Consider the following 23947-nt stretch of genomic DNA (forward strand, 5'->3'; position numbering starts at 1 on the left):
AAATGCTTTGTCATTATTTATTCCTTCAAAGTAATTAAGCAACATCCTGAATTTGGATTGGGCTTATGGAGACCTCTTACAGTCAGGAGCTCAGAGCCACAGTTTGGGAACTGGAATGCTGGTCCTGGATCTGAACCTGGGTTCAAGGGAAAAAAAAATAAATAGTAAGCTTAGGTGGCTTAGCATAAAGATGGCTAGAGAGCATATATTTCTCCGTCTAGTACAGTTCCTATCATATCATAAGTGTTTAATAAATATTTGTTCAATAAATGATTGAATGAAAAAGAATCTTCCTATAGAAAGGGAATGTGGTACAAGTTATGGTCTGAGAATGTAACTGAAAATGAAACTATGTTAGGTTAAACCAGAGTTTACTGGGTTCCCAATCCAAATCCAAATCCAAGAATTATGAAAAACTTCATAGCAGCAGACCAAAGATCTAGGAAGGAACTAAGAGTAGGTAATGTAAAATACAATCTAAATAATAAAATTATTATTTGTATTACACAATTTCTGAGAAAGTGTCAGTATGTTACCCATGTTCTCTCCTCATTTTGAGGCAACACTCTTATTATAGGACAGGGCATACATTGTCATCAGTAATATATCTGGTCCTATCTCAACCCTGGAATAATCTAATTTATTGTTCTCTACTTGTCACAAAATGCTCTTAAAATGCTGAGTTGTATGTAGAAACACGCCATTGTGATGCTAAGTTGGGTTCTTATTGGCATCTAATTTGGTTGTGATAAAATAATCATTGCATATCAGTCAGCATTGAGTGGGATTAAGAGAGAAGGATTCAGAGCTAAAACTTTACAGAAAAAGGAGGTGATCAGCTCTGCAGGAAAGACTCATTTAGGGAATGTTTTAATGAATAAGATTTTGACAGATGGATATCAGGAAGCATCTCCTCAACATACATCAGTCCTCTATGGTTTCCAGGTGTTTTTCTATAGGTTTAATAGTTCAGGCCTTACCTGAATGTTTGTTCTACTTGTAGTGACATGAAGCAATGGGGAAGAGAAATTCAAGCCCATGTACCCATTCCATATCATTTGTTACCATTAGGGATTTGCTGAATAAGGGCAAGGGAAGGTGGTGAATACCTAAACCCCTAAACTACTGTACATTCCTTAGCAGAAAGAACCAGAAAAACATACTTGTTGATTAGTGACTTTAGTCAATTTGCAATTTATCTTGGTTTGAACCCAAACAGGCTGAAAACCAAGACAAACACTCTTTGATGTAATCAACCTGTGACTCAGGCCATTTTCATGATGGTTCCTGTGCTATGGTTAGAAAAAGAAGAAAAAAATAAGGCCTTGAACACTTGCCAGGAAAAGCTGCATGTTTGGCTCATGGAAGAAGCAGTAGATTTATGCCACCCTATGTCATGGTAGCCAACTTTAAAACTAGTTTGTCTTAAGTGCGTAATTCAGTATCTCAGAATCTTATTCCATTGATTTTTCATTTAGCAGTTAAAAATGTATGATGGCCTCTGTGTAGTTTGAAGGGAACTTGGGTTGGAACTATCTTGAATTAACCCTCTATGTGTTTTAGGGTCAGAAACCTGCTGAGAAGCAGTTTACCCCCCTGTTTCCCTCCTCTGTGCTTACTTGATTTTTTTTAAAAGCCCCAGTGTATTTTCAAGGAAACTTGATCCATATGATTCCGGTTTCTTTAAACTCAGCTCATTAGACATTTGATGGTCTAAAATTCTTTTGATGAGTTTTTAAGCCTCTGCTCCTAGAGACAGGAAGCTGCCCTTTTTTCCCCCTGCCAAGACTAAACAAATTCAAACCCCTAAAGGTTTGATGAAACTCAGAATGTACTGGGGCCGAGAAGACTTGGAACTTGGCAAAGGTAGTCTCTCACCCTTAACCAGACTACTTCCTACCCCTATCATAGGCTGCAGCCTGTTTAATATAAATGCCTATTAAATCTTGAGAACTACTTCTTTTCAATGACATGGTTTGCCCATTAACTTGTTTTTCTGTTTCCACCCCCTTCCCCTTTTTCTTACTATTCCCCAGAGGGCACGGCTAAACCTCAATGGGTAGAAGTTATAGAGGCAAATTTAGGCTCTAAAGAAAACTTGCTAATGTGTAGTAATATAGTAATAAATACTAATACCCAGTATTTATATATCTCCTTAAGATTTTTGAAGAACTTTACAAAGAGTATCTCATTTGATCCTTAGAATAATTCTGGGAGTTTGGTGCTATTATTACTCCCATTTTATAGTTGAGGAAATTGAGGCAGACTTGTCTAGAGGCACAAAGCAAGTCAAAGTCTGAGGTTAGATTTATATTCAGCTCTTTCTGACTGCAGACCTAGAGCTCTATCTACTTACTATTTCACTGTTAAAAAATAGTAGAAGGGGATCCCCCCAAAGGGAGACATGTCCTTGTCACTAGGGGATCTTCAAGTAAACAGCAGTTGAAGACTTAGAAGATATGTTGTAGACAAGATTGTTGTAAAATACTTTCCAGCACTTACTATGTACCAACCACTGTGAATATTATCTCATTTGATCCTTAAAACAACCCAGTGAGGTAAGTGCTATTATAATTACCATTTTATAGATGAAGAAACTGAGGCAAACAGAGGTTAAGTGACTGGTCCAGAATAATACAGCTAGTAAGTCTGCAGCTGAATTCGAACTCAGGTGTTCCTGACTCTAGTTTTCGGTGCTATCTGGATCAGATAGTCCCTAGAGTTCCTTCTACCTTTTTGAATCTGTGCTTTCCAGGAAATCACCTTTTTAAAAAAAGATATTTTGACAAAGAGAATTGTTTCTTATATTATCACACAGAACAAAATTCCTATTAAAAATTTGGAAGAAAACAGCAAAAATGATTTCTTGTATTCTTAATCATCACCTCTTGTAGATGAATACAATTTGTAGATGGATCAATCCTATGTAAAAGGTGGGAAATTAAAAAAAAACATAGAGGAGTTTTAAGCATAATCTCACAGATGATGTGAAGCTGAGAATAGAATCTCCTGGAAAATTGCTTTGACTTCTGGTTATAACTTTTGATGTTTGAAGGGGTTAAAGAATCAATTACGTCTACTAGGCTCTTTACAACACAGAGTATCGTTAAGGAAGTCAATACCTCCTGACTACTGCAAAATAAAGAAGGTAGGACAGATCCGAATGTTAAAATAATAAATATAATTTATTTGTATTTTTTTTATAGGCTGATTTCCTGTGTTAACCAATACTGGTATTGGTGGTGTGATAAAGTATTGATTTAGACTTTTGAAGAGGCATTACAGGTGTAATAGTGACAGAATTTAGTAGCTGATTGCATGTATATGCCAGGGTAGAAGGATATGGGTAAGGTTGATGACTCAGAGGATTTGAGACTGCATGACTAAAAAAAGGTGGTGGTACTTTCCAATCTATTTAATTCCATGGCTCACTTGTAAATTTGCTGGGTCAGATCCTGTAGCCCTGCCTTGACTAAGATCCAGGGAAGCAACTCTGTGGATGAATCCATCCCACCATCTGTCAGAGGTTCTTGCTGTTGTGATGCCACATATACACACACATACCACATAGTGGATGTTTTTCTGACCATATAGGTGGGTCATAAGACACCATAGCCATTATCACCATGTTTTGTTGGAAAATGGCTTTGGGGTGATTTTCTAAGTGTTTCTGGCAAAGGTCAGTATCAGCACCAGTCTGTTGCAGACTCAGCTCAGCTCAGAACAGTGTCCACAGTGCTTCCTGCATTCCTGGTTATTGGAATCTAACATTGCTGCCCCCTAAGTCCCAGTTCAGAGACATTACATTGGCAAAGGATGCCGGAAGGAGAGGAAAGGCATTATAAAAGCTTTCATGGCTTGGATCAGAGCCAGGCTAGAGCAATGCTTCTTTAGAGACAGGAAACCCCCAAGTCTCCCCTAGTAGAGCCAGCGTTCTGAACTTCTGCGAGCGTAGGGGAAATACCAAGTCCCCAAATGGGGCACCATTGTTTCTGTAGAGAAGAAAGAAAAGTTTAGTTCTTCTCAATATTGAAGGGGGGTAGTTGAAAGAACTATCTATTTTTATAAGGCAGAAGAAATCCCTTGCTTGGCATATCCTGGTGGAAACCCAAAAGGGTCAATTAAGTGACCATCCTGAGAATAAAAGGCTTAAGAGGGTAGATTATACTGGGAGATACTGTCTTGCTTTTCATGAATTACTCCAAAAATAAACCTTTAAAACCACAGTTAACCTTCAAATAGCTACTAGTTTTCTGCCTGCCCTCCAAATGAATGGTTTTGAAATCATAGTGATAGAATCTTGTGAACATTTTGATAGTGAGAGTTATAGACTGAGAATATGACTGGTTGCCACCTTGTAAGAACATAGTTTCTCCAAGTCAGAGTCAGCCATTGGTCATGGGCAAGACCCTCCTTTTTTTTTCTTTTTGGGAGTTGACTCTCTTAACAATTTGGATTCCCTAAATAGCATACAACAACTTCTTTATTGTAGAAAAGACATAAATTTTTGTTCAATGAAAAGTGAACAGAATTGTGGTTAGCCAGCGTTAGCATTCCATCCTTTCTCCTCCATCTTTATACTCTTCTGGTTTCATCTTCAGGGAAGTATTTGCCTGCTTCATTTTTGGATTAATAGGAAAAAGTTTTGATTTGTTTATGGGAACCTATGGGACATGCAGGGTTTAATAAATATTTTTTGATGGACTGATTGATTGTCATTAGTGAAGTCTCTGAACCTATTTTCCCAGTGTAATTGCAACCCTGGGGACAAAGGTCTGGGATCAACATAGAATCAATGGTTGGGCAAGTCAGTGAAGGTGTGAACATTAGAATGAAGGCAACCCTACCTCTTCCCCAAATCCACCTTTCTTTGCTCTCCCTCCCTTCTTTCTGAAGCTTTCTTTCATTGTGTGCAAGTATCCCTTCATTCGAGATCTCTTCCTTTCACATTCCTTCATGCTTCTGACAAGAAGGGGAGTTGGTAGACTCCTCTGCTCCCTGCCGCCACTTCCAAGCTCTCTCTTTGCTACTGTCATTCAGCAATTACTGTTTTTCCTTTAAAGTTTATTTCAGTTTCATTCTTTAAAGAGTTTTGACTGAACATATCAAATATCAAGTGAAATAAACTTTTCCATATATATATATATATATATATATATATATATATATATATGAATAGAAAAAGTATTGTACAGAAACTGTGAATCTCATTTTTACAGATTGGTTTTTCTTTTTCAAAATATAATAAACTGACTGTAGAACTTAAGAAGCTATCTTGCTTGTTCCTTATTCTTTGTAAACTTCTTATTCTTTGTAAACATCTTTATGTTATTTTCTGTGTAGGTAAAAATTCTTCAGTGTCTTTTTTCCTCTTAATTTTCGATATTATTATTAGTCCCAATCTGGACCACTTCATTGGAAAAAAGGAAAGCAAAACCATTGTTAAAAATATGACATATGCATAGTCATGCACATTGACTTTGTCCAAAATTATGTCTTATCCTGTAACTTGAGTCCATCACCTCTCTGTTAGGAAATGGATAATAATATACTTTTCATTGAAGGACTAGTGACTAGTCCTCTGAAGTGACTAGAGATGTCATCGGCTGGAGTTTTTAAGTCTTTCCCAGTCTTTTGTCTGACAGTTTTTCTCCTTGTTTGTTTATGAATTCTTCCTTTGCAGATAGAGTTTACAGGTAACTTCTTCAATGATCCTTCAATTTCCTTATGATGTCACCTTTGTCTCTAAATCATGTATTACATTTCGAGATTATCTTGGTATATAGTGTGAGATGTTGGTCTACACTTAGTTTCTGCCTCTTTTCCAATTTTCATTGAGTTCTTGCTTAATTTCTAAGATTGGGTTATATCAAATAATGTTATCAATCTCACTTGCTTCTATATATTGTATTCTTAACATATTCTTCTGATCAACCTCTTTATTTCTTATGCAGTGTCAAATTGTTTTTTGTTGTTGTTTTTGGCAATTAGAGCTTTATAGTATAGTTTGAGATCTGGTACTGTTAGGTTTATTTCCTCATTTTAAAATTTTATTCCTGGGGTGGCTAGGTGGTACAGTGGATAGAGCACTGGCCCTGGAGTCAGGAGGACCTGAGTTCAAATCTGGTCTCAGACACTTAATAATTACCTAGCTGTGTGGCCTTGGGCAAGCCACTTAACCCCATTTTCTTGCAAAAACTAAAAAAAAAATGATTCCCTTGATATTCTTGATCTTTTATTTCTCTAGATGAATTTTGTTATTAATTAATCTTTTGGGAGTTTAGTTGATATACAACAAAATAAATACATTCATTTTGGTATATTGTCATTTTTATTATATTGGTTTGGCCTATCAAAAAACAATTAGTATTTCTCCAATTATTTAGATCTGTCTTTATTTGTGTAGAGAATGTTTTGTAATTGTGTTCACAAAGTCCCTGTTTGTCTTGGCAGGTACACTCTCAAGTAATTGATAATGTCTGTAGTTATAGTAAATAAAATTTCTTTTACTATCTCTTCCTTCTGGTTTTTGCTGGTAATATGAAGAAATGAGGATGATTTGTATGGGTTTATTTCATATTCTGTAACTTTGCTGAACTTGCTGAATTTTAATTAGCTTTTTTAGTTGCCTCTTTAAGGTACTTTAAGCAAACCATCATATTGTGTATCAAGACTTTTGCCATAGTTTGGGCCCTAAGGATTCAGAAGTGAAAATAGCAATTGTTTCCATTTTAGTCAGAAAGCCTGAGGATTTTCCCCTTCCAGATTGATTTTTTTTTGTGAATTATTTCTTACCTAGTCTTAATCATTACCTAGCATTGCCTCAATCAAATTGAAACCCGGGAAAGACCTTAGCTTAAAAAGGCCAAGGTCTCCCACTGCATCCAGCGCCATCTCTAGTCCTTGTGATTTATTTCTTGACGCTGGACCTAACTGGCTCCAGAGGAGCAACACCCTGATTCATTTAAATCCAAATCACTTTTAGGTCAAGGCATCACTTTCCTGATGGCATGGTCCTCTGAGAATGAAGCAAAATGGGGCAGCTAGGCAGTGTGATGGATAGAACACCGGCCCTGGAGTCAGGTGGACCTGAGTTCAAATGTGACTTATGTCTCTTAATAATTACCTAGCTCTGTGAACTTGGGCAAGTCATTTAACTTTACAAAAAAAAGAGAAGACAAACAATAGCATATCAAATGTAAAAATTAATAGTTTTGCTTCCCCCAACCTATGCTGATTTCTTTAATCTTTTTCACTTCTTATTGCTATAGTTAGCATTTCTAGTACGTTATTGAATAGTAATGGTGACAGACATTCTTGATTTACCCTTGATCTTATTCAAAAGGTTTTTTGCTCATCCCTATTACAGATAGCTTGTTCTTGACTTTAGTATTTTAAGAAACATTTCTTTTATTCTTGGACTTGCTAATATTTCAATAGGAATGGGTTTTGAATTTTGCCATAAGCCTTTTCTGTATCTATTGAAATAAACATATGATTTTATTGATTTTGCTTTTAATATGGTCAATTATGACTATGGTTTTCCTAATACTTAATCAACCCCACATTCTGAATATAAATCCAACTTCATTTTAGTGTGTTATCTTTATGATATATTGTTGTAATCTCCTTGCTAGTATTTTATTTAAAAAATTTTGTATCAATATTCATTAGGAGAAAGATAGGAGGGAGGGAGGGAGGGAGGGAGAGAGAGAGAGAGAGAGAGAGAGAGAGAGAGATATTGAGAGAGTTCAGTCTTCACTTGTCAAGTTCAGAAGAAAATGAAATTTATGGGATGTCTGGTTCTTGTCATTCCTTCTTCTATTCATGTATAGTCTTCATATGATGTACTTTTGTTATATAAGCTATTGTTTGCTCCCCTTCCTTTTTTCTTTCTTCAATATAACCTCTATCTCTCCCATTTCCTTTTTCCTTCTAAAAGACAGTCAAAACAGATCCATACCATCCCTAAGCTCTCTGTCTATTTTATTAACTTTCTATGGGATTCATGAAGACAATAGGGTTATGGAATGCCACTTCTTGCTATTAAATATAAATAATTCATCATTATAGAGTCCCTTCCAACTGATCAAATGTATTAATTTTTCTGTGGTTTTTTTTTTTTTACTTCTGTATTTTCATTTTAAAATTTCTACTCAATTTTATCATTTTCATCCTGAATTCTGGAAAGTCCGTTATTTTATTTAAAATCCACTTTTCTCCTTTAGAATTATACTGTTTGGTCAGATAGGCAATTATTTGTGGTTTCAACCCTTTATCTTTGGCACTTTGGAATATACTATACCATGCTGTCCTCTCCTTTATATTGTCAGCTTCTTTAAGACTGACTGTTCAAGAATTCTTGGTTCTTGAACTCTGTTTTTACTGCTTTCAATGATTTTTTATATATGATATGGAAACTCTGAATTTGGTTTTAAAAATCCTGGAAGTTTTAATTTTGTGACTTCTTTCAGGAAATAATTGATGGATTCATTCTATTTTTCTCATATTTTTCTCATAGCATATCTGAACAGTTTTCAATGAAGATTTCTTGAAATATTTTAACCAGGTTATTTTTCCTTAACATGATTTTCAAATAGACTATAATAGTTAGCTTCCTTTTGACATAGTTATTTTTAATAATAGAATCTTTATATTTTTTCTGCTTTTTTCAATCTGTTGATTTTGTTATTAAATATTTTGTCTCAAAGAGTTACTGGTTTTTTTTTTTCTTAGTTCAAACTAATTTCAGGGAGTTCAATTCTTGGGTTAGATTTACCACCTCATGGTGGTATACTATTTCTTCTTGTCATTCTATTATTCCTACTGGAATATCCATTTAACATTACTTTCTATCTCATTTAAATGATTTCTCCTAAGTACTTTTCTAGTCTTTGTACTTGAATTTTCTTTTCTCTGACATTTCTTTTGGACTTTTTGTGAAGTTACTGTCTTTTGGGTTTACCTCTGGACTTCTCTCAATCTTTTTTTTTATTGTGGTATTTCATTGTGTTTAGCATTTTCTTCTGTTTATTCATTTCTTTACTTGTGGTTTCTTAATTGGTGCTTCGTTTTCAAATCAGATTCTGTTCCCTCTTATAATCTTGGATGGTGTACTGCTTCCTCCTGAATTCTTGATTGGAGATATGATGGTTGAATCTAGACTCCATCTCCTGATCCAGATGGCAGTGCTTGGATCTGGCTCTGTCTCCTGCTATGCTTTTATTGGGGGCATATATATGGTAAGAAGTTCATAAATATACAGGTTAGCTATAGACCTGGGAGTTATCTTCATAGAGATTATAATTGAAGCTATGAATGAAGCTTGAATGTGATATCTAGGAAGTATAGAGAGAGAGAATTGAGAGAAGTAGCCTTGGGAAACATCCCTGAACTAGTTCTTCCATTGATAATGGGGGTAATACTATGTAATGGGATATAATTGTAGTTTAGAAAAAAACATTTTTTTTTCAAAATTGTTCTTTCTGTCTAATAAGCTGATTCTTCCCAACCATAACCATTCTTGGGTATCACTCCCACCTATTCTGCTTCTTCTCTGGGGATCAAAGATTACATCTGAGAACTCCTTAAATCTGAGTCTTCTATGCATGAAAGCATCTAGGCTAGAAACCAGGTTTTTTTTGATAATTAACTCTTTCTTGTCTGTCACCTCAGAGAATGGAAGGTGAATAGTACTTGTGTGAGAAGGACCCCATTTCTCCTCATAAAACTCCTCAACTATTCTAATCTCTGAAATGTACTGCTTCATGGAGTTCCTAAATAGTTGGGTGAATCAGTTCATTTTTCTGTGCCTCAATTTCTTCATTTGTAAAGTAAAAAATTGTTCTAGTTCTAATTAAGCAGGTCACATGATTCTAAAATGATACAATGTTTTTTCTTATTTTTGGACCATACCATTGACTATGTGTCTCATACTTCCTTAGGCTTATATCTTGTTTATCTAAATTAAGATACTAGGCAAAATCATTGTATCAAATTACTTAGGTTCTCTGTCCTTCAGTAAAGCTAATTCTTTTTTTCATACTTTTTTATTTTTTTAAGGTTTCTTGTTTTTGTTTTGCAAGGCAAATGGGGTTAAGTGGCTTGCCCAAGGCCACACAGGTAGGTAATTATTAAGTTTCTCAGGCCTGATTTGAACTCAGGTACTCCTGACTCCAGGGCTGGTGCTGTAGCCACTGTGCCACCTAGCCACCCCAAAGCTAATTCTTAATAAAATAGATTCTCCCAGCATAGTAGAACATACAGTAATTCTTCTATGTCTGCAAGTTACTGTTTTTTCTAAAGCTTTTATTTTTTCCATTTACATGAAAAATAGTTTTCAACCTTAAACTCTGACATTTTTCTATCACATTCCCTTCCCTCCTCACCTCCCCATGACCATGAACAATCTGATATAGGTAGTACATGTACAATTGTATTTAACATATTTCCAAATTGGTCATGTTGTGAAAGAAGAATTAGAACTAAGGAGGAGGGAAAGCATGAGAGAGAAAGAAGCAACATAAAAGAAGTTTTAAAAAGTGAACATAGATTTTGTTCTGCATTCTGCATGGTTTTTTCTCTGGATATGTATGACATTTTCCATAACAGGCCGCTCAGGATTGTTCTTCGTCACTGAACTACTAAAAGGAGTATCCATTATAGTTGATCAAGTAAAATACTGTTTTAAAAATATTGCTTCAGGACTGAAATTTCCAAATTTTAATTCAAAATATTAACTTAGGTCCCAGGGGATAGATTAACCTAATCTTTCAGACAGTCATTTGCCTACTTGATTAAAAAGTAATAATTTAAGTCAAGTGAATACAAAGGCTGCTATTTTTATTTATTTTACTCTCAGTGATATTTCTATTATTGGGGACAGTATATTAATTTTTTGATGGGGACAAGTACATTTTTGTGGATATAGAATCAAAATTTCAAAGTTCAATTTATCTTAGTCAACCCATCTATTTTATAGATGAGGAAACTGAGTCACAGAGTTAAATAGGTAGTTGAATAATAAAACAGGGATTAGAACCCATAACTTCTAGTTATTATTATTAATAGGAGTTAAAATAGGAAGCTACCAGTATTATCACAGCAACCTGTGCTGGCTCTTCCTCACCGTGGTATATGCTTTAAGGTAGCAGAGGGTCTCTGGGTCTCTTTTTTCTCCTCCTAAGGTCTCCAGGGATTAATGTCCTCAATTTATCTTAATTACTTGTCTTATTTCCATGTTGTGAATTGCAAAGTTGATATGAAGGACATTTGGCCTTGCCCTAGGCACTAAAATGACTAGTTTAAGCTCTAGTTGTTTTCAATAAAAATGAGAACAATTAAAATTCAATTTTCATCAGTCTCCTCAAAATTACCCAAAGGACTTAAGAGTTCATTTTATTCCAATTTGCAGATAAGATTGTGAGTTTTGCTAAAAGTGCCCATTACTTACTTTATTTTCTTCTGCCCTAGATTGTGGCCAAACTTGTCAAATTTAAATGGTTGACACCAGGCACAAACAAACCTTGACTCCCTAATTGGTCACCATATTGGCAAGGAAGTAGCAATATTGCTCCAATTTGGACTGCACACTTTGAACTTCATAGTCAACTTTTTAGCAGCTTAATAGGCTGACCAATGGTCACATATAACACTGCAGAGAATGAATCTAACCACTAACCCACAGCAAATCATGGGGTTGGAATTCCACCAATTCCAGGTTTTCTCTCTTTGCTTTATATGTGAATATTTATGTCTAGTTTGGAAAGTAACCCTAGTTTATCCTCTGCAGAAGTCAGATGGGTCAGTATCTGTGGATTCAAGATAAAGTGAAAAAAAGAGCTGGTCCTGGAGAGCAGGCTTGAGATAAACGGCAATCTGAAAGATAATAGATTTGTCTGACATTGTTAGCCTCTGGGAATCATAACAAAACTTCAGAAATCTGGATGGCATCCAGGAATTGTTGACTTTCATTATTGTCTCATTATCACTTGCTTTTGGAAGGTAAAGTGGAATATCATTCACTTAGAATTAGAATATTAATCAATTCTTAGCCCTAGGAGACCTGAAAAATACTTCTCTTGCAAAGGAAAATGGATATGCTTTTTGATGTTAGTTAGAAAGGAAAGGCACAGGATTGAAAACTAACAAGAGTAGCCAGAAAAAGAAAAGAAATGAATGTTTCCCAGAACACCTGCTATTGACTTTTTGCTTTATGATCATTTTTTTCTTTAGCTTTTTCAAAGTTTTCCTAACAAGAGTGTCTGTAAAATGGGAAAAAACAATTCTTGCAAATGATACATGGCTAGGAGGATGCCAAACTAGCTCATATTGACTCAGGATAGCTGATTGTTAAATTTTCAGTGTAGGCATAAAACCTTGGAGATTGGCAAATGCTGTTACAACTTGTTGTTTTGTTGATAGTATTAAAAAGGTGTTGGAGAAAAAGTTAATATAAATTATTATGATTATTTAAATGTGAATAATATAAATTATGATTACTAAAAATTTATCCTCTATATAATCCCTCCCCCCACCAAAGTCAGTCGTTAAACATTTACCAATATAGCACTTGAAATTTTCAAAGAAATGATTGGTTCTGCTATTTCGTTGAAACCTGTGCTTTATCTTTTCTCCAGGATCTCAGAGTATAAATGGAAAACCTTGACCCACAACTAGAAGTATTTTACTTGGAACTATGGACAGAATACTGTATTTGGAGTCATAGGAGCTGGTCTTCAACTTACTGTGTGACCTTGGAAACATCACTTAACCGCTCTTGCTCTAAATTTTCTTATGTGTAAAATTAAGGAGTTATCTAGGCCTCAGGGATCTTCTCTAGTTCTAGGTCTACAGTTCAAAAAATAGATAAAGAGGGTATATCCTCTTTGCCCAAGACTGTTAGTTAGTAACCCTGGAAAAGGTAATATTTGAACTCAGATCTACCTTCTCTTTTTACTCTACCTTAGTACTTTATTTTATAGATTATGAAACTAAGATGAAGTGTTTTGTCCTGCATAATCCGACTAGCAAGCAGCAGAATCATGACCATAATCACCATCAGGTATGTGAGGAATTGTCAAATAGAAAAAAAACTTCTCTTGTTCTTGGCCCCAGAAGAAAAACCAAAGAGATTTTGTCCAAGTGACAGAGTCAGGATTACACTTTAGCTAAACCAAACAAACAAACAAAAAACTTCTAATAATTACAGCTAATCCCAAAGTGAAATGGACTGCCTAAGGAAATAATAATAATAATAAAATAGCAACAGCAGCTAGCGTTTATATTTTATGTATATTATCTTATTTGATCTTTGGAACAACCCTGTGGTTTCTTATGATTCTCATTTTACAAATGGGAAAACTCAAGCAAACAGGTTAATTGACTACATAGCCAGTAAAAGTGTCTCAGACAATATTTGAACTCAGGTCTTCTTCTTCTTTCTTTCTTCTTCTTTTATTTTTTTTGGCAAGGTAATGGGTTTAAGTAACTTGCCCAAGGTCACACAGATAGGTAATTATTAAGTATCTGAGGCTACATTTGAACTCAGGTACTCCTGACTCCAGGGCCAGTGTTCTATTCACTGCGCCACCTAGCTGGCCCAAACTCTAGTCTTGAGTAAAATTCCAACATGCTATACAACAAGTCACTTTGATAGATTTCAAGGACACTTGTTAGGGATTATTCTTTGTTGAGATATGCAGTGTACTTCATGACCTTGGTTAGACTAAGTCCCCTCTAAATTTAAAATTCTGGGTTAGTTCTAGACTAAAATGAGGAATCAGAAGAGAAGGGGGAAGAAAAGATAGGAACTTTTAAAGTATCCCTCTTTAAGAGAGGGATAAATTTCTTCTAGTAAGAAGAAACCTAGGTTTGGGGTTAGAAGTAGGGAGGTGGTGAGAGGGTGGCAGATGAGGCAGAATTGAGCCTCACCTCTGATTAGGAAGGGTTGAGCTATACTGGCATCTGAGCAAACCTTCCCAAGCAAAGGTGAAGCTCAGCTCTGCCTCAATACTGCCCCTGCACCACCATCCCTGGAGGAGGGCAGGGGGGAAAAAGGGAGTAGGGACAGAGTGAAAGAAATCCTATCCTCACCTCCTTGGGGACAGGAGGTAAAGCAACCCTTGAGAGGGTGCTATGGTTAGGGGAATCTGCAGATGGGAGCCAGGTTGTGCCTTTGCATCACAAGATAGTATGAACCAGTATGAGTCAGTAGTACAAAACCATTATATTGGACAGGAAATGCATGTCCCATCTCCCAGAGTACAACACCCTGGGGAAAAGTCTCACTGTTCCATTGCTAGTTATAGATCTGACTAGAACAGGGAAAAAGCAACTGTGAACCAAAATTTTTTTATCAGGGCAATGATTGCTGACATTTGATCATTCCTCACAATAGGCACCTGATTCATTTCTCTCTCTATTCTTTTGTTCTTCCATCTTTTTCTCCTTCCTTTTTTACTTCTGTCTTGTTCTTATTTTCACCTCTCTCTTTCATTCTAGTTTCTTTTTTCCCTTGTTCTATTGGACTTGAGGCTAAAGAGGTTGCTGACTCCTGAACCAAACTAATGTAATTGTGAAAGGCATCATCACTATGTACTGTGGACTTTAGTTCATTCCTTCTCCTGCCCTCAACCCAGCAAAATTTATCTGCTCTTTGATTCATTCACTCAGATCATGTTAAATTATTTTTAAAGAGGGATTAGAGACAGAGGTTGTGTATGTACAAAATTTCCCAAGTCTTTGTGCAGTTTTAAGTTTAAAACTGCACAAAAGTCTTTAAGTTAACTTAAAACTGTGCAAAAACTTGGGACACTATGCATTTTGTTCCCAACACTTGCAGTGCCTTTGTGGCTCAGTGGAAAGAGAACTAAATTTAGACTCACCAGTTTTGAGTTCAAATCTTGATTCTCTTATTACTTGCATGACTTAGGGCAGGCCAGTTAACCTCCCATTTTTCATCAGTAAAGAGATAGGATTGGATTTTCCTTAAACAAAGATCTGACTGTGCCTTTCCTCTACTCAATCAATGCTCAATATTTTCCTATTGCCACATGGGAAGCATACAAACATCTCTGTTTGACTTTTATAGATTTTCATTGCCTGGCTCCAAATGCTCTCTCCAACCTCTTGGGAAATAATCTCACTTTTCAATGTAGTCAACCTAGTTTACTATTCCTCACGCACAGCTCTCCAACAATATACAGTTTATATACCTTTACACTGGTCACCTGGAGGTCTAGAGTACCCTCCTTAACTCCTACTCATAGAATTTTTCACTTTCTCTAAGATGAAATTCAAACCAAGCACCATCTTGATTTAGAAATTATCCTTGAATCAAACCCCACCCCTACTGCTGCCTTCTGAATTATCTTATAGTTTACCACCTTGTATTTCTTTTCTATGTATTTGGTATATAGTTGTATGTGTAAGTACTATTTCCTCCAATAGAATACAAATTCATTGTGAACATGGACTTTTTTTTTATCTTTGTATCCTGAGGGCACATAGAAGATGCCTGATAAATGCTTAATGATGGTTCATGGATTACATGCTCTCTAAGGTTCATTCTTGTTCTAAAATTCATTATTTTACTGTCCATTCTATTTAATTCAAAGTGCTGAGTGCCCACATTGCCTAAATATCTGCACTAGATCTGAGGAAGCAAATGAAAGCCACTTTCTCCTCAGACTAAAATCTCAAGAGGGAAATAAGATATGAACACAGATAAGTATGCTGCAAAGAATGTGATTTAATATCAAAGGAGGGATCAGGGCTATCTGATTTCAAATAGTTTCAGATATTTGCTAGCTACTCTGGACAAGTCATTTACCCTCACTGCCTCAGTTTCCTCAACTATAAAATGAGGATAAAAATAGCATCTATTTTCCAGAGTTGCTGTGAAGATCGAATGAGATGATAACTTAAGTGCTTACCAAAGTCGCTGGTACGTAATAGATTTTCTTTCTTTCTTTTTTTTTTTTTTTTTAGGTTTTTGCAAGGCAATGGAGTTAAGTGGCTTGCCCAAGGCCACACAGCTAGGTAATTATTAAGTGTCTGAGACCGGATTTGAACCCAGGTACTCCTGACTCCAAGGCCAGTGCTTTATCCACTAAGCCACCTAGCCGCCCCATAATAGATATTTAATAAAAGCTAGCTTATTTCCTTCCTAAGTAAAATAATTCTTTGAGGAAGGAGAGAACTCATTCAGTTTTGAAGATCAAAGAAGTTTAGTTGGAATAATAGCCACCTGAAATGGACCTTGAAGCCACAGAAGAATTGCTCAAAGGGAGGATTGATAAGGGAGAAGTGAGTATCAAGACAGGGTAGGGGAGGATTGCTGTTAAAATAAACAGGAATGGAAAAGGACAAAATAAAATTGTGGCATGGTTAGAACAATGCTATATGGTTTTTTTTTGTAGATATTAATCATTAATCTAGACTGATCTCCAATTAGTACATTTAAAAATGTCTTTTTCCTCTTGTCCTGATCATTTTGTTTAATATAAATGCCTTAAATGAATATATCTTTCAGCCCCCCAAAAATGAGGAAAATGATTTTATTTTCATCCTTTCCCAGCTTGGGGAAGTAAAACATATCTACTTAAATGAGATTTATAATTTTAAGGTGGTTTTGGTATTCAAACAATAAATTATGATAAATCCTTTTTTATGACTGCTAGTTTCCAAAAACCAAAAGAAAAGAGTGCCAATAGTATAGTCCCCTCCCCCCCCTTTTGACTTTTACAAAAGTTTCAAAACAAGGAACTATTTTGACTTAAAAATAATCCTGAATGTCACAATCCGTTCACAAAACTGAAACCAGATCTTTCTGCAAAGAACTGAACTTTTACCAGTATACTTTGAATTAAATTTCAATTTTAAAAAAATGCCAATTATGACACATCAACATGTTTAAACAATAAAGTAATCTTGACTTTGAATTGAGGTTAAATCCCTCTATTGGTGATCTTCTTTCCCTTATCAGTACAAAGTTGGTGGTTATTGTCAGGGAGGCCCCTAGGCTATGTCTACATGGTACCAAAAACATCTGGATGAAAATTGAAAAACTTTAATCATACACCTGGACAGTCTGGTTTTATAATGCTACACATCTGGAATTGTGAAACATCTGGATAATTGACTAAGAGTGGTGCCTTTCTATCTGCCTGTTTGGTGTCACTTAGACATAGCTTTGGTTTCTCTTCTGAGAAGAAAGATGATTACATAGGACATGTTGAATTACTCTTCCTGTAGTCTTTCATTTCTACTCAAGGTCAGAGTAAGCTAGTGACAAAGCCTAATCATAACCCAGGTCCTTTGACTGTCAGTTTGGACAGGAGGAACGTCAGCCATAGGGACTAATTCAGTACTTTCAATGAGTTACATGCTTTATTGCAAACCAGAATGAAAGCAAAGGCCATGTTTCAGAAAGCTGAGATGAGGGAAGAAAAGATGAGAAATTTTCGATTCAGAGCATGAAGGGACCTTAGAGGTTATCTGACCCAATCCCTTCATTTTATAGTTGAGGAAATTGTCTTAGAGAATGGAAGGGATTTGTCTAGGTCTCAGAGGTAATAAGTAGTGACAGAGCTGGGATATGAACCCATGTTTTCTTGACTCCAAATTGAGCATACTTTCCATTGCACCAATCAGACTCCATTCCCCTAATGCCCTTTCTTTTTTACACATTTAACCGGGAGGTTGTGAAATATGAGAGTTTTGAGATGATGAAAGGTTATATAAATATACAATTTACACCATTTACAGTTTAGGCTTTTTTGTAACTGTCCTATCTACATAGCAGTCCTTATTTTCAAAGACTACTTAGCCTCTTAGAAAAGGAATACACAACTCAATAGAGTCACATAAATCACTGGTTAAAAAATAAATAAAATAAATTTTACCTTGTTTGTTAATTATGGATACCTAGTTTCTTATAAAACAATTTTGTTGTCTCTAAAGCAAATAATTTATTTGAAGATCCTCAGATATACTTTGTAGTTCAGCTAAAAAATGGCCTTTTGTTAGACACATGCACACAACTCAATCTTGGTTTCTCATGGAAATCTCAAACAATTTGACCAAAATTGAACTTCCCTATTACTGTCAAGAGAATTACAATACTTGGACTCACACAGATTGAAAAACAGTGTCATCTGTCGCTCTCATTGTCCCATAATTAATGTACTTTTACCAAGTCCTATTATTTTTGCCTCTGCAACATCTTTCTTATACATCTTACATTATCCCTCACCCTGGTGCAGGTCCTCATCTTTTCCTGTCTGTACTATTGAAGTAGCCTGTTTCTTCCCTAATTTTAGGTCTCTCTCTGCACTCAGCTGTCAGATAGATCTTCCTGAAGCACAAATATAACCTCATCACCCTCCATTTGGTAGACTTCAATGACTCTACATTACTCCCAGAATCAAATAAAAAATCTTCTATCTGGCATTCAAAACCCTTCATAACCTACCTCCCCCCCCCGCCAGAATTCTTAAACCTTACTCTCATCTTTTACTCTGTGATCCAGTGTCACTGACCTCCTTGCTATTCCTTAAGATATATCACTCCTTCTTTTGACTCTAGCTAGACTTTGTGCTCCATGTCTGGAATTCTGTCCCTCATCTCATCTCCATATTTTGCTTTCTGACTTCCTTCATGTCTCAGTTAAAATTTATTTTCTACAGAAACCTTTCCCAGTTGTCTTTAATTTTTGTGCCTTTCCACTGAGATTACCTCCCCTTTAACTTATCCAGCATTTATCACATTTGTCCATAGTGGTTTGCATATCATCTCCACTGTGAACTCTTCGAGAACAGTAACTACTTTTTAATCTGTCTTTTTATATAATGTCTGCCAAATAGCAGGTACTTAAATGTTTGTTGACTTGGTGTGCACACACTCACGTGCATATGAACTCACACAGTCATTTGTGATTTTGTTTCCATGCTTTTTCATTCATCACTCATACATGTCTCATTTCCATGTCTTTGTACAGACTATCACTGATGCCTAGAATCTATTGCTTTAACATCCTTGCTTTTTAAATTTCAAGTTTCCATGAATGCTGAGCTCAAGTACCATCTCCTATATGATCCCCCACCCTTCCAGTAGCCAAGATTTGTACCTCTTCCTAAAAATATTATCTTGTATTTGTTATGTAAGTATGTGTGTCTATATTATCTCTTCCAGGAGAATGTCAGTTCTTAGAAGGACCAGACTTTCATGAGTTCCTTTATATTCTTAACATCTAATGTGTTGCCTGGCTTAATATCGTGAGATGAGGAAACTGAGGATAGGTTGGAATAGCTTGCCTAAGATTAGATATCTAGTGAGTTGAACAGAACCCAGGTCTTCTGATTCCCAGTTTAGTGCTAGTTATACTCCAATAAAAGGCATATGATGACTTTGTTAGGAAATCCAAGAAAAAGATGATGATATCCATGACCCATATTTCCTCTTGGCCTTGGGAATAAAAACCATTCTGCCAGAGATCAGGAGCATACTCTGACAAGGTCTAATTTCATGGATCAGAAGTCTGAAGGCTAGAATTTTCCACTACATTGTCAGATTTACAGCCCTTTTAAACACTTCCTTATATAAGGTCTATCTTAGTTAGAGTGACAGTCTTAAGAATTGCCAAAGCTGGGAACTTTCCCTAAAAATCAAAGAGAATAAAGGAATGAATAACATACACATGATTGGAAAGTACCTGGAAATGTAATGACATATCACCAATTATTAACAGTAATAAAAACAGTAGTATCTGTTGAGTGATTTTTTAGAATGAGATCAGTTCTTGCCTGTGATTTAACCTTGCACCCAGCAATTCCTACTTCAGAGGAAGCTTGAGACAGGAAGATTTGCTAGACCCAAGAGAGGAGAGGACTTGTTTATCATTCATTGAGGGTTAGTATTTACAGGTAAATTATTTCCTTTAGAGTAAAAGCAGATGTTTGTTTATTCATTTCTCCTCCACTCATAAGTAACCAGGACTTTCTGAGTACAACATATATATATATATATATATATATATATATTTCTATAGAGCTCAAACTTTTTAACCACCAACCTATGGGACTATGTTTATAAAGACAAAATGTCCATTAACAATTGTCACAAAGACCCTAATGAAAACCACCATTTTGCTATGGGAAACCCAACTTCCAATCTTACTGATTCCTATATAAACAGTGAATTCACAACAAACTTGGCTATCTAACTTCCTCTAGACCAAAAGATTCAGAATTATAAAGTGAAAGGTTTCTCCAGATTGGAGATGGGGCTAGCAATGCTTGAGTTAGTGACCATAGGATAAGGAAGGTGAGGCAGAAAAACTAAAAAGCCTATGCAAAATGATGACTAGGTAGTGCAAAAGTGGATTGCTAACACAGCCATATTATATTCAGCACCCTCTATTTAAGAAGCAGAGAAGTGGAAAATCCCTTTTTAAGACATGTTCATTAAAAATGATAGATGTGCAAAAGATATGAAAAGTTAATTCTCAGATGAAGAAATTAAAGCTATCTCTAATCATATGATAAAAATGCTCTAAAAATTATTGATTGGAGAAATACAAATTAAAATAATTCTGGGGAATCACCTTATGCCTATTAGATTGACCAATATGACCAAAAAGGAAAATCATCAATATTGGAAGGGATATGGGAAAACTGGGACACTAATGCACTGTGAGTGCAGTTGTGAACTGATCCAACCTTTCTAGAAAGGAATTTGAAAGTGGACCCAAAGAACAATAAAACTGTGCATATCTTTTGATCCATTGACCATTGACCATTACTAGGTTGGTATCCCAAAGAGATCACAAAAAAGGGTAAAAAAAACCCATGTACAAAACTATTTATGGCAGCTCTTCTTGAAGTTGAAAAAAACAGGAAATTAAGGGGATGCCCATCAATTGGGGAATGACTGAACAAACTGTGGTATATGAATATGATAGAACACTATTGTTCTATAAGAAATTGTGAGGGGGGTGGCTAGGTGGCGTAGTGGATAAAGCACCAGCCTTGGAGTCAGGAGTACTTGGGTTCAAATCCGGTCTCAGACACTTAATAATTACCTAGCTGTGTGGCCTTGGGCAAGCCACTTAACCCCATTTGCCTTGCAAAAAAAAAAGAAATTGTGAGGGATGGTACATTAGAATAAGTTGAAATGATAGACTTGCATAAACTGATGCTGAGTGAAGTGAATAGAATCAGAAAAATATTATATACACTAACAGCAACATTGGATGATGATCAATTATGATGAATTTGTTTATTTCAGCAGAACAATAATCAAAGATAATTCTTACAGACTTGTTATGGAAAATACCATCTATATTCAGAAAGGAATTGTGGAGTTTAAATGTAGACTAAAGCTTACTATCTTTAATTTTTAAAAGTCTTATTTTTTCTCTTTAATGTTTTCCCTTTTTTGATTTGATTTCACTTTTACAACATGATTATTATGGAACTATGTAAAATATAGTTAAACATGCATAGCCTAATTAGATGACTTTCTGTCAGAGGGAGGGGGGAGGGAAGGAGGGAGGGAGAAAAATGTGAAACTCAAAACCTTGGAAAAATGATGGTTGCAAACTCCCTTTACATGTAGTTGGAAAAATAAATAAATAAAATAATTTTTAAAAATTATGGACATGTTAAAAATTGTTCTGATAATTGGGAAGTTTCAATTGTCTGGGAGACTTTCCACTCTGGTATTAGTCAAAGGCTCAATGCACTGGAAGCCTGTTTAGATGATATTTTCAATGAGCAAAGGGAAGGATGAATTTTGAGTCAAAAGACATGAGGTGAATGTCCTTTTGCTATTTACTATCTGAATGGCCTTGAACAAGTAAATTAGCAACCCTTGGTTTCAGTGTTCTTATTATAAAATTTGACAGGTGGACTTTAGGAAGTTTGGTCCTGTGGAAAGAATATGGCTTTTGACTCAGAGGACCTGATCAAATCCCAGCTCTATTGTGAAAAAGTCTCTTCACATTTTTGGACCTCAGTTACACATTTTTAAAATAAGGGAGGGGGGATTTGAAGATCTCTGAGGTCCCTTCCAGTTTCAAATCTAAGCCTCTTGGATTTACAAAAACCTCCTCACCTTTATAAAGCCAAGGATCCCATGACCTCAATTTCCTCCAAGAAATGGAGGATGGGAAACCTGGAGAAGAGAAAAGACTTAGAGAGAACTTGCTTCCACTCTTCAAGAGAGAGATCAGGATTGTTATACTTGACCCCCAGGAGAAGTAGGAGCAAAGATTTAAGAAAAAAGATTTTTTTTTAATTAGAGTGATTTCCAAGTAGAATCTGTTGCAGTGTGTTGTAGTGGATTTCCTCTCATTGCTTGCTATTTTTTTTTGTCCTTTGTTCTCAAATAGGACCATGACATCAGGGATGCAATGCCATGATACGCAATGAATTGGATTTAATTGAGGGAGGGCTGTGCAAAATCACCAGTTTCACAATCTCTTCTGGAGTCATTTGAGTTTAATGGCCAGATATGATCAGGATGATTGGAGATGGCCCTGGATGCAGGGAGAAGACCTCTATCTTTTTTAACTAAGGTCTTTAGCAGTTCTTGGTGATTAGGCTAGGTAGGAAATGAGACAAAGAATGACTGACAGCAAAGGCTAGACAACCTCCTTTAGGGTGTTATGGGGGAAAATTTTGTTCAGCTACAGCCTCTAGGAGATAGTGACTGAACTCCCCATCTGACTAAGATCCTGAGGGGAATCTGTGAGTAGATGTAGATTTCCTCCCCTTACCCCCTAGTTGAGGGTAAATAAGAGCTAGAAATTAGGTTTTTTTTTTAGCTATCTACTTTATATTTCAATTTTTTTTTTAGTTTTTACAAGGCAATGGGATTAAGTAATTTGCTCAAGATCACACAGATAGTTAATTATTAAGTGTCTGAAGTCAGATTTGAACTCAGGTCCTCCTGATTCCAGGTTTGATGCTCTATTCACTTCACCACCTAGCTGCCCCTTTATATTTCAGTTTAAAGGCAGCATTTACACATTGCAGAAATGGAAAAGTTCATTAGAAGTGAGAGAGTACCATATAGTGACTGGTGAATCTGGAAAAACTGGGCTTGAATGCTACCTTAGATGCTTACTAGCTGTGTGACACTGAGCAAATCAATCAGTTTTTCTGTGCCTCATTCATCAAATGAGGGAGTTGGAGTCAACCACTTTGAAGTTCCCCTCTTGCTCCAAAGCTATATGCTTATAATTATCCCAAGATCCTATGAATGAGCAGGTTGTTAGGATAGCCTAGGCAATATTCTTAGCCGCATTGTTGAGACAGAAAATTTCTTTTAGGAGTGACTGAAACCTTAATTGTCTTAATTTATCTGCTTATAAACATAGGGATACCAATGTAGACAGCAGCTCTGTGGACCACAAGATAGAGAACCTTCTCAATGAATTTAATCTAAACCCTTGATTTTGCTTATGAGGTAACTGTGCCAGCTAGGTGGCACAATGGAGAGAGCCCTGGACCTAGAGTCCAACCTGTGTTGATATCCAGCCCTGGCACTATGTGACTCCAAGTCATTTAACCTCTATTTACCTCAGTTTCCTCAACTATAAAATGGAGATAAAAATAGAACCTATCACTCAGGGGGTCTTGTGAAAATCAAATGAATTAATATTTGTAAATTGCTTAGCAAAGTGCATAGTAGGAGCTGAATAAACTCTCATTTTCTTCCTTCTTCCTTTTGTGCGGTCCAGAGAGAGATTGAGTGATTTTCCCAAGGTAACACAAGTAGTGAATCTTGTGAAAAGTTGTCTTTAGGCCCCAGTTAATCGCCCTACCTATAAAATGAGGATATTGGTCTAGAAATCTCTAAAGTTTCTTTCACATTCTATGATTTCTCCTCAATGTTATATATTGACATTCTCTAATTCGGTTGACTACAATCTAAAGCTATG

At 35.9% G+C, this 23947-nt stretch overlaps 1 long non-coding RNA gene across 2 annotated transcripts in view; it reads right to left on the reverse strand.

Annotated features, from left to right (window-relative positions):
* Window positions 1-67: 67 nt before the first annotated feature.
* LOC141490000 (uncharacterized) overlaps window positions 68-23947 on the reverse strand; it is a 40201-nt gene continuing 16321 nt past the window's right edge. Inside the window, exon 3 of one of the 2 annotated variants that reach the window (XR_012469047.1) lies at window positions 68-136. This is a non-coding gene — a long non-coding RNA (uncharacterized LOC141490000). Of the gene's footprint in view, window positions 137-8514; window positions 9339-23947 lie in introns of those variants that run through there. The other variant, XR_012469046.1, reaches the window with a different exon arrangement.

Source organism: Macrotis lagotis, chromosome 5 (assembly GCF_037893015.1).
Source record: "Macrotis lagotis isolate mMagLag1 chromosome 5, bilby.v1.9.chrom.fasta, whole genome shotgun sequence".
Lineage (NCBI taxonomy): Eukaryota > Metazoa > Chordata > Mammalia > Peramelemorphia > Peramelidae > Macrotis > Macrotis lagotis.